At 38.8% G+C, this 9,841-nt stretch overlaps 1 protein-coding gene across 2 annotated transcripts in view; it reads right to left on the reverse strand.

Moving 5' to 3' along the window:
* LOC139933828 (NLR family CARD domain-containing protein 4-like) overlaps positions 1-9,841 on the reverse strand; it is a 37,354-nt gene that overhangs the window by 20,860 nt on the left and 6,653 nt on the right. Inside the window, exons 2-4 of one of the 2 annotated variants that reach the window (XM_071928045.1) lie at positions 5,472-5,577; positions 4,685-4,787; positions 1,398-1,562 (exon numbers count right to left, since the gene is read on the reverse strand). The gene's annotated coding sequence lies outside the window, so the exon portion shown is untranslated. Of the gene's footprint in view, positions 1-1,397; positions 1,563-4,684; positions 4,788-5,467; positions 5,578-9,841 lie in introns of both variants that reach the window. The other variant, XM_071928046.1, reaches the window with a different exon arrangement.

The raw sequence follows: 9,841 nt of genomic DNA on the forward strand, positions 1-9,841 counted from the left end.
AAACCTAGCATTTATTTATATGAAAATAGCCAGTCAAGACACCTTTTTAATGGTGACAAAAATTAAAACTATTGTAACGAAATGGTTATTTTCCAAGTCTATGTATACATCATGACATTTTGTATATTTTCCACAAGCCAAAATATCTCTAGATTCCATTCATCACTGGTTTAACTCCAATCAGCCATTAAGTTAATTGTAATGTCAACATTCTTGGGAGAACCCCCCCCCCCCCCCCCCCCCCCAGACAGTGATCCATTGCCCCAGGCTATTTAGGGTTTTCAGTGTAGCAAATTCTCAAACTGGGGTTGGCCCCTCAATTGGTCGTTTATGTAATGGGGTATGCATTTACTTGTAGTCACTGCAGGAGGATGGACAGGGTGGGGCTGTTACTTAAACTTCATGCTTAAACCGTGTCAAACTTCAGATGTAAAAACCGGACACACATGTTTTTAAATATTAGTAAAGAAGGGAGAGCCTTGAGTGAAGTTAACCTATTAATAATTGGTAATTGGTAAGAATTGATGTTAGATAGGAAACAAATCATTTAAACGCACTGTACACATTTGGTAATTGTCAGAGACCAGTGTTCACACTTGATGTATCCCATCATAAGCATAAAATACCAAGCGGAAGCCTGTGATAATTTGGGCTCAATTGGTCATCGAAGTTGCGAGAAAATGATGAAAGAAAAAACACCCTTGTTGGACGAATTTCTGTGCTTTCAGATAGGAATAAAAGACTTCTAGCCAGAAGTCTTTTAATATTTTAGTGAGAAATTACCTCTTTCTCAAAAACTACATTACTTCAGATGGAGTTGTTTCCCACAATGTTTTATACTATCCACAGCTCTCCAATGCTCGTTACCAAGTCAGTTTGTAAGTTAATATTTGTTTTGAGTAATTACCAAAAGTTTACTTTCCTCCTACTTATAAGAACTTACATTGTGGTTCGCATATATGGCCTGTGTGTTTAATATTAAGGACTGGTTTGTGTTGTGTTTAATGTTCTAAGGTTCTTCACCTAGGGATCTGTGTCAATCATGTGATTCAAAACGACCAATCATTTTCAATTGCTGGGGGCAGAAGGTTACATTGACAGAGGTTCTTTTATTAACTCATCTTTCATTCGCCGCTTGGTACTTTCCATAAATATTTGAATGACTATGAAACTATATGTACCTTAACTTTACTTAATCACTGATGGTGGATGCCCCCCCCCCCCACCACCACCTGGTTACACCACCACAGTTGTGTCAATCTTATTGATAATAAACCACCATTGGTCAACCAATTTTCTTGCTTTTTATATTCTGGGAGATAAAGGAACAATAAAAGTACAAACCACAAGGGGCAAAGATTGAAGAGAGAAGGGAGCACCGATTGAGTATTACTTACCAAAGACCTTGTGGTGTCTGGCGTAGTACAGACTGCTGAGATTACTAAAACCAGATCAAACTTCAATAGTGACAAGGTGAAAGACGGTAGAAAATCAAGCTTATCCGGACTTGAGATTTCAAATATCAGACAAGAAGTAGTTGAATACAAACACATGAAGTTTCCCTGTACACATTTGGAAAATAATTGTTGTTAATCAGGAAAGATTCTACCACTGTGTCGAAGAATGCACCTTCTGGCTTCGTTAGCCCTACTTATATAATGCCTGTGTAATAGTCTGTATGTTAAAACTGATGGAAGGGCGTTGTCTCAGTCTGGATTTCCCAATTCATGTCACCTGAGCAGCTGCATCGATCATGTGATACCAGTCAACCAATCAGTTTCTGTAGTTTTATGTGATGTAATCTTTTTTGTTAATTATTTGCAATTCATATTGATAATTCCCAAAAACATTTTGTTGGATTATGAAAACTTGTGTACTTGAACTTTGACTGTTGAAACAGAACATTAGACTGAGGTACAATGGGATGAATCTGGCTGGTGCGTTGGTAACTGCGTTGGTAGGGAGTTTCAAATGATGTTACAAACAGGGAGACTAGCTAGTGATAATAAGCAAACTCTGTAACCATTTTGTTTCTTAGAAACATTAGGCTGAGGTACAGTGGGATGAATCTGGCTGGTGCGTTGGTAACTGCGTTGGTAGGGAGTTTCAAATGATGTTACAAACAGGGACACTAGCTAATGATAATAAGCAAACTCTGTAACCATTTTGTTTCTTAGAAACATTAGGCTGAAGTACAATGGGATGAATCTGGCTGGTGCGTTGGTAACTGCGTTGGTAGGGAGTATCAAATGATGTTACAAACAGGGAGACTAGCTAGTGATAATAAGCAAACTCTGTAACCATTTTGTTTCTTAGAAACATTAGACTGAGGTACAATGGGATGAATCTGGCTGGTGCATTGGTAACTGCGTTGGTAGGGAGTTTCAAATGATGTTATAAACAGGGACACTAGCTAGTGATAATAAGCAAACCCTGTAACCATTTTGTTTCTTAGAAACATTAGGCTGAGGTACAATGGGATGAATCTGGCTGGTGTGTTGGTAACTGCGTTGGTTGGGAGTTTCAAATGATGTTACAAACAGGGACACTAGCTAGTCATTATAAGCAAACTCTGTAACCATTTTGTTTCTCACAATCCCAGCTTAATTGGCGGGGAAGAGGGGGGGGGGGAAGCCTCCCCTTTCTTCCTAAAATGGTTCAATACATTTTAAAAGCAACCCCAACAACAAAACAGATTGTACAATCCTAGTTGATCTTTCACCACAAGTAAATAAAGCCACTCTGTCTTTACCAGCAGTATACCAGCGATAGTCGAACTCGTTAGCGAGTGACAGCCTATAGATATGTAGAGGTCAGTGGTCTCAAATGCACTTTTAATTGGCTTAATTGGGGGGGGGGGGTAACCTGAAAGCCTGTCCCCTACTTTTCCTGAGTGCATGGACATATTTGATCATGATTTTTTGGCAATATCTCAAAAGCATGACCACTTTTTGAAATGACATTTTCAGATGTTAGTTTTATTGTATACATCTACATTTATCAAATGGTTCTAACAAACTTAAACGTGTGTGTACTTTGCCTTGAGAGGGTCTGTAATAATGACTCTGAAAATTAGTGCCAATAAAAACTTATATGATAATTCAGATTAACACTTCTGTAAAATGCCTGGTTCACTATCAACTGATATACTGAACGGTATGTAAAACTATGTCTTGCACTGGATTTGTCTTTGTTTTAGTTTAAAGCCAACTCCCTGCGTAGATACAGGTCGCAAATAGTAACAAATATATTTTAATAGTTTAGGCAGAGTATTACTGATGTACTCAAAAATACATAAAACTATGTCTTGCATTTGATTTTTCTTGGTTAAGTTTAAAGCCACCTCCCCTGTCTAGTTAAGCCACTGGGAACATTTTCCTGGTTGCAAAATGTACTGATTTTCTTATATTAAACTGTGTTATCTGCCGGGTAGCGGGGTACCATGTGTGAATATGAGAGGCTGACTATTTAACCATGCCTCGTGACCTTTGACTCCACATCTCCTACTATGTCTTGTGAAGAGTAACCATCGATGATCCAAAACGGATCCACACTACATTTCGCTGACTAAAGCCTTCTAGGATTACCAGAGAGCTAAACACTTGAAGTGGGACATCACATATTATGCTCTGGCCTTACCTACCTACATGTGTAGCTTACTGACAAAAACTATTCATAGCAGACTTAAATATTGGCAGCATGCACGGAAAATCACTTACATATGTACATGACAATTTGCGCCAAAAATATTCACGACTTAGGTTGGGGGGGGGGGTGCGTTTGATAAGTACTACATATGTATTTTCTTTAATATTTAAGTCTTTGGTGTTCCTCCATGCCAACTACAGACTTCTCACCTAACTGTCTGATATTATTTTGCAGTTAACTTTTAAAAACTGTTCATAAATACCCCAGACTGTTTCTCTAGTCCTGGTGGAGAGTGCGTCACGTGGGGGTGTTTAAACGGTTGATAATGACCAGTGTTTATAACCAGCTGGCTTCCGCGTGTCAGGCGCTAAAGATTATCACGTAGAACGCAATTTATAAGTATTAGTAACATCGTGTAATCTATTTCTAAGCGCGCATGCGTACACACAACCCACGCGCAACAGACTCTTCACAGTTTTTGAGAAAAATATTTCAAACCTCGAATTTTTAACTGCCAAAGTGTCTGTAATAACCCTGTCTGTAATTGTATTTTTTTAACGTTTTTTTATAACAAAAGGGCATTTATGAATGGGAATAAAAGATTAGTGACTCGTTCTTAAACGTTCGTTTAAAACCTTGCTGGATCGTTGCCGGTTTTAAATGTCCGTTTAAGAACTCGTCGCTGCACTTTTATTGCCTTATTAATAAACATGAAGAATCTATCAAACCACCTCTGCAGCCAGTGGTGTAAGTAGACACTCATTGGGAAGCGGGGTTAAAGACATTATTTGGGAGTGATTATATTGTTCAATCCATCTGAGCACCCCTCCCCTTCTGGTTTAATGCCACGGCATGTATCTGATGCAAAGACACGGGTTGGGATGATAATATTGATACACTACACAATTAATCTGGTTGCTTTTGATATCTTGGATAAAATATTATTTTTTTGAAGGGATCAAGAAACGTGCAAATCAGGGGGGGGGGGGCGTCAAGGGATTGGGAGAGAAGTAGGCAAGGATTGAGTATTACTTACCAAAGACCTGGTGGTGCCTGGCGTAGTAAAGACTGCTGAGATTACTTAAACCAGATCAAACTTCAATAGTGACATGGTGGAAGATGATAGAAAGTATTGCTTTCTGGATTAAGGATTTCAGAAAAAGACAATAAGTGAGATCATTGAATACAACAATGCACTGAAGTTTGCCAACAAAACTGCAACAACCATCATAAGACATGAAAGAATCAACCACCATCAAAGAATGAACATTCTGGCTTCAGTGTTATTACTGATAGAGGGGTGTTGTCTCAGTCTGGGTTTCCCAATTCATGTCACCTGAGCAGCTGCATCAATCATGTGATTCATATTAACCAATCATCAGTTTGTAAACAAAAATTCTGGCATTTTTCCATAATTATTTGTTAATAATTTGCAGTTCACTTTGTTATTTCCCATAAACTTTTTTTTTTTTGACTATGAATTTTTTTTTTTTTTTTGACTATGAGAATTAAGTCTCATAATTCAAACATAGTCCCACAATTATAATGTTTCGAACCATTCCCTGTGTATTTTTCAATCTCTCTGAACACTCTTCCCTTCTGGTTATGCCACGGCATGTGGCTGATGCAAAGACACGGGTTGGGATAATAATATTGATAGAAAATACCACTAGACAATTAATCTGGTTGCTTTTGATATCTGGGATAAAATATTATTTTTTGGAAGGGACCAAGAAACGTGCAAATCAGGGGGGGGGGGGGGGGGGGCAGGGCGTCCAGGGATTGGGAGAGAAGTAGGTAACGATTGAGTATTACTTACTTACCAAACTAGACCCAGTGGTGCCTGGCGTAGTAAAGACTGCTGAGATAACTTAAACCAGATCAAACTTCAATAGTGACATGGTGGAAGACGGTAGAAAGTATAGCTTTCTGGATTCACAATTTCAAAAATAGACAAGAAGTGAGATCATTGAACACAAAAATGCACTGAAGTTTGCCAACAAAACTGCAACAACCGTCATAAGACATGGAAGAATCAACCACCATCAAAGAATGAACAGTCTGGCTTTAGTGTTATTACTGATAGAGGGGCGTTGTCTCAGTCTGGGTTTCCCAATTCATGTCACCTGAGCAGCTGCATCGATCATGTGATTTAAATTAACCAATCATCAGTTTGTAAACAAAAAATCTTGCATTTTTACATAATTATTTGTTAATAATTTGCAGTTCACTTTGTTATTTCCTGTAAACTTTTTTTTGGGACTATGAAAAGTTGTGTACTTGAAGATTGACTGTTTAAATAGAAGACTACACCACAAACAGAAGATTGTCATTCAAATCAACATCAGTTTGTGAAGTTTTTTTCCTGGCATTTTTCCCATAAATCTTCGTTAATGATTTACAGTTCACTTTATTTTTACCCGTAAACTTTTTTTGGGACTATGCAAACTTGTGTACTTGAACATTGACTGTTTACTAAGGTACAATGGGAAGAATCTGGCTGGTGCATTGTTATGACTCTCCTTCAGTACGTTCATTCCATTAGCTGTATAGGGACTATCAAATGATATTACAATCAGGGACTCTAGCTAGTGATAATGAGCATGCTCTGTGACCATTTTGTTTCTTACAATCCTCAATCCAAGTTGATCATTCTCCATGATTTTTATTTTTGAGTAAAACCAGTCTTTCTTTCCAGCAGTTTTGTAGTCAAGTCCCTCCGAAAGGTCTTATCATAATGATGTGGTCTAAAACACTATTGCCATGGGGGGTGGGGTGAGATTTAAAAAAACAACAACTATAGACTGTATTGACTGTTTAGGGTCCACTGTCTGGCTACAATCAGCCACTTGAACTTGAAGAAGTATTGATATATATTGGAACTCAAGGGGGGGGGGGGGAGGTTATGTTTAAAGTGGGAAATTAAATACTGGAGGATGGGGCGGGGTTGTTCCCAATATTTATTAATTGAGCTAAAGGAGGCTAAAAACATGGGGGAAAGTTTGATATTGTGTGCCCCCCCCCCCACCGTGCTATAATTGATGCCCATGAGAGGTAAAATTAGAGGTTTTGTAGTGAGTAGTGTACTAATTGCAATCAGTAACCACAAAAAGAAGCTCTCAGTTTTATTACTCTTTTCTTAACTTTTTTGAGTCTCCAAATTTTCTAAATCTAAGTTTAAAATTTAGTTGGACTTTATCTACTCCTAGAACTATGCTGTTTCAGTTCGCTATCGTCTCCCGTTACGGGAGAGGATAGCGGAACAATACCAAAATAGTTCCTAGGAGTAGGTAAAGAAAATGTCAGCTCTTTTTTGAGCTACTTTTGTTTGGTCTCTTGAAATTTTTCTGATTTGTTTTGGTGGTTGATGGGTACCGAGAAAGTCATACTTTTTTCATATCAAATGAAAAAGTGGTGGCGCCATACGGAAACATTTCCCAAATAGCGTTTGTGTGTTAGACTTTGACTCGAGCATGAGAAGGTTCCTTGGGTAGGGAGGTTTTTCCAGAGCACCTACACAAAATTGGTATCAATGGAAAGCTTGTCCCATGAGTAATTTGATAGTCATTATTGCCATAGGTTCATTATTCACAAAGTTATGCCCATTTTAAGTTTTTTTTTTTTTTGGGGGGGGGGGTGTCTTCATGTAACTCAAAATTATTCATTTCAACATTTGTTGAAACCAGGGACGAAGCACTTGACAACAAAATTGGTCGATCCATTTCTGCATGATAAATTTCAAAATAGATAAAAAGATAAATTTGTAAATCAATAAATAAAACATAAGTTAGCCTTGATCAAGGCTGTGTTGACAATTACTCTAGCTAAAACCATAGAGCAAGGATAAAGCTCAGCTGTCCGAATGCGATAGCACACCGCACTCTCACACACACACACAGCGCCTGTACACACACACAGCCCCACCCCACATACCGCTATTCCACACACCGCTATCGCCCACAATTCTAGCCCATGATCCGACAGGCTCACAGCCTTGACGATCTTGTAAATCGAGTGTCTTACAGTGTTTCATTGTTAATAGCCAATCGCACACCATTATCAGGCTTCATACCAATAAACAATGCGCACATGTATTACTATTGTGTACTTTTGTGCGCGGGCGCTCGAGTAATCTTACATATTCATAATGTTTATTAAACATGACCACTTCCAATGGCCAATCAACAGCCTTTTATTACTAATAGAGCACACTCATTACCAAAACCGCAAGACCCGGAAGTGTACAAGATCATAAAGGCTGTGAGCCTGACGGCTCACGGGCTATGTGTGGAATAGCGGTGTGTGTGGGACTGTGGAACGAGCGTTTGTGTGCTTCCTTGGGTGAGAGCGTGGTGTGCTATTTAAAGACAGTCAGGGCGACCGGAACAGGAGTTGCATTACATTTGGGCATTGCATTCGTGCGGCTGTGGTTCTGCACATACACAGCCTTGATCAAGGCTAAACATGAGTGTAAATATTTATCTGATCAGATAAATATGTTTGACTCCCATAAAAGGTACCGTGTTAGTTCGCAAAGTAAAAGGAAAACCACGCAATTTCGAGGCAAATTTGTGTGGATCATTGTATTCTACTTTTAAAACATCTTTCCAATCATAATATGCATTTTATAACCAACGGTTACAAATGCTTTTTACAGACCAACTCCGATTCAAGGCAGCGTGTTCATTTAAGTGCAGATTGTGGACATGGGTCATGTGGGGAAAGATGTATCATTAATTTAATGCAAGCACGACTTAGAGACACTGGACACTATTGCTAATTGTCGGCTCCCTCTTAAAACGTAGTTTTTGAAAAAGAAGTAATTTTTCACTAAAATGTTTGAATTGAATTCAAGACCTCAGCTGAGGTCTCAAATTCAAGGCATCTGAAAGCACACAACTTGTGCGACAAGGGTGTCTTTTCTTCCATTATTCTCTCGCAACTTTGACGACCTATTGAGTTCAAGTTTTCACAGGTTTGTTATTTTATGCATGTTGAAGTACTCCAAGTGAGAAGAATAGTCTTTGACAATGCGCCTTATTTTTGACCGCGCGAGGGGGGGGGGGGGCTATAAATAGTATTTTTTATCACTTCCGGGGGTACTTGGATTCACCCTGCACAGATTTATGTACATTTCAATAATTGTAGTGTATGCATTAAGCTTGGGTTTGTGGCAGTCAGTGGATGCATTGGACCGATCTCTTCATTCTTGAAATGGAAACAAATTCTGGAGTATAACACTGTACAGTGTGTTGAACAAAGACAAATTTACTGGAGTGGGAGTTGAACCCAATCATGACCTCTGGAATAATTTAACAGCACTCTACAGTCTTCTGACTGGCACCCTAAACAAAGATGTTGACAAAATAGGGAGACCACCAACAACATGGGGCTAGTATTTAGCTTAGTTTAAATCATGCCCTAGTAAATTTTTCTTTGATCAAATGATAAATTTATGCATTCCTATGTTTCATTTGCTCAAATTTTAAGGAACTGAATTTTAATTTTTGATTTGTTTTTATACTTTAAGGTTACAAGAAACACCTGAAAGACAATTTTGAGGAGGAACGTGTCAAACCCATGCTGCTTGCTGGACAATGGTTGCTGGATGCTGCTTGCTGGATGCTGCTTGCTGGATGCTGCTTGCTGGATAATGGTTGCTGGATGCTGCTTGTTTGATGCTTACTGCTCAGACATCTGGGTCTGAATCAACATGCTGACTTTATTCATTCTGCCGTCATCAAGACAGTCATACAAAACAAAGTGAGTTCTGATTCTTTGTCGCCTTCTGTTTTCCCTATAAGAACAAATAGTTAATGGCCTGACGCTTCGACCCTAGCAGAGTCTTTCTCGAATGCTAAAACCCATCTTTTCCCCCTATACCTACAAAAAAGTATAGGGATACTAAAAATGAAAAATGTTGTGTGGAAACTATGCGACACACATAGATCCCATTAGTTGCTTAGTAGAACACATGTCACATGCCATCCAAAAAGTAATATTGGAGCCCAATATGAATTATTATTGGACGCTTCGCATCTGTGTTTCCTAAATAATTTTTCCAAAATACTTTTTCCAAACGATTGATGTAAGGTCTTTTCACAGCTGACAAGTATGGGTCACTAACATACATGTAGGCCTGCCTCCACTGACCCCCCCCCCCTCCCTTCCCCCTCATCTTACCCTGTGAATG

This window comes from Asterias amurensis, chromosome 2 (genome assembly GCF_032118995.1).
Source record: "Asterias amurensis chromosome 2, ASM3211899v1".
Lineage (NCBI taxonomy): Eukaryota > Metazoa > Echinodermata > Asteroidea > Forcipulatida > Asteriidae > Asterias > Asterias amurensis.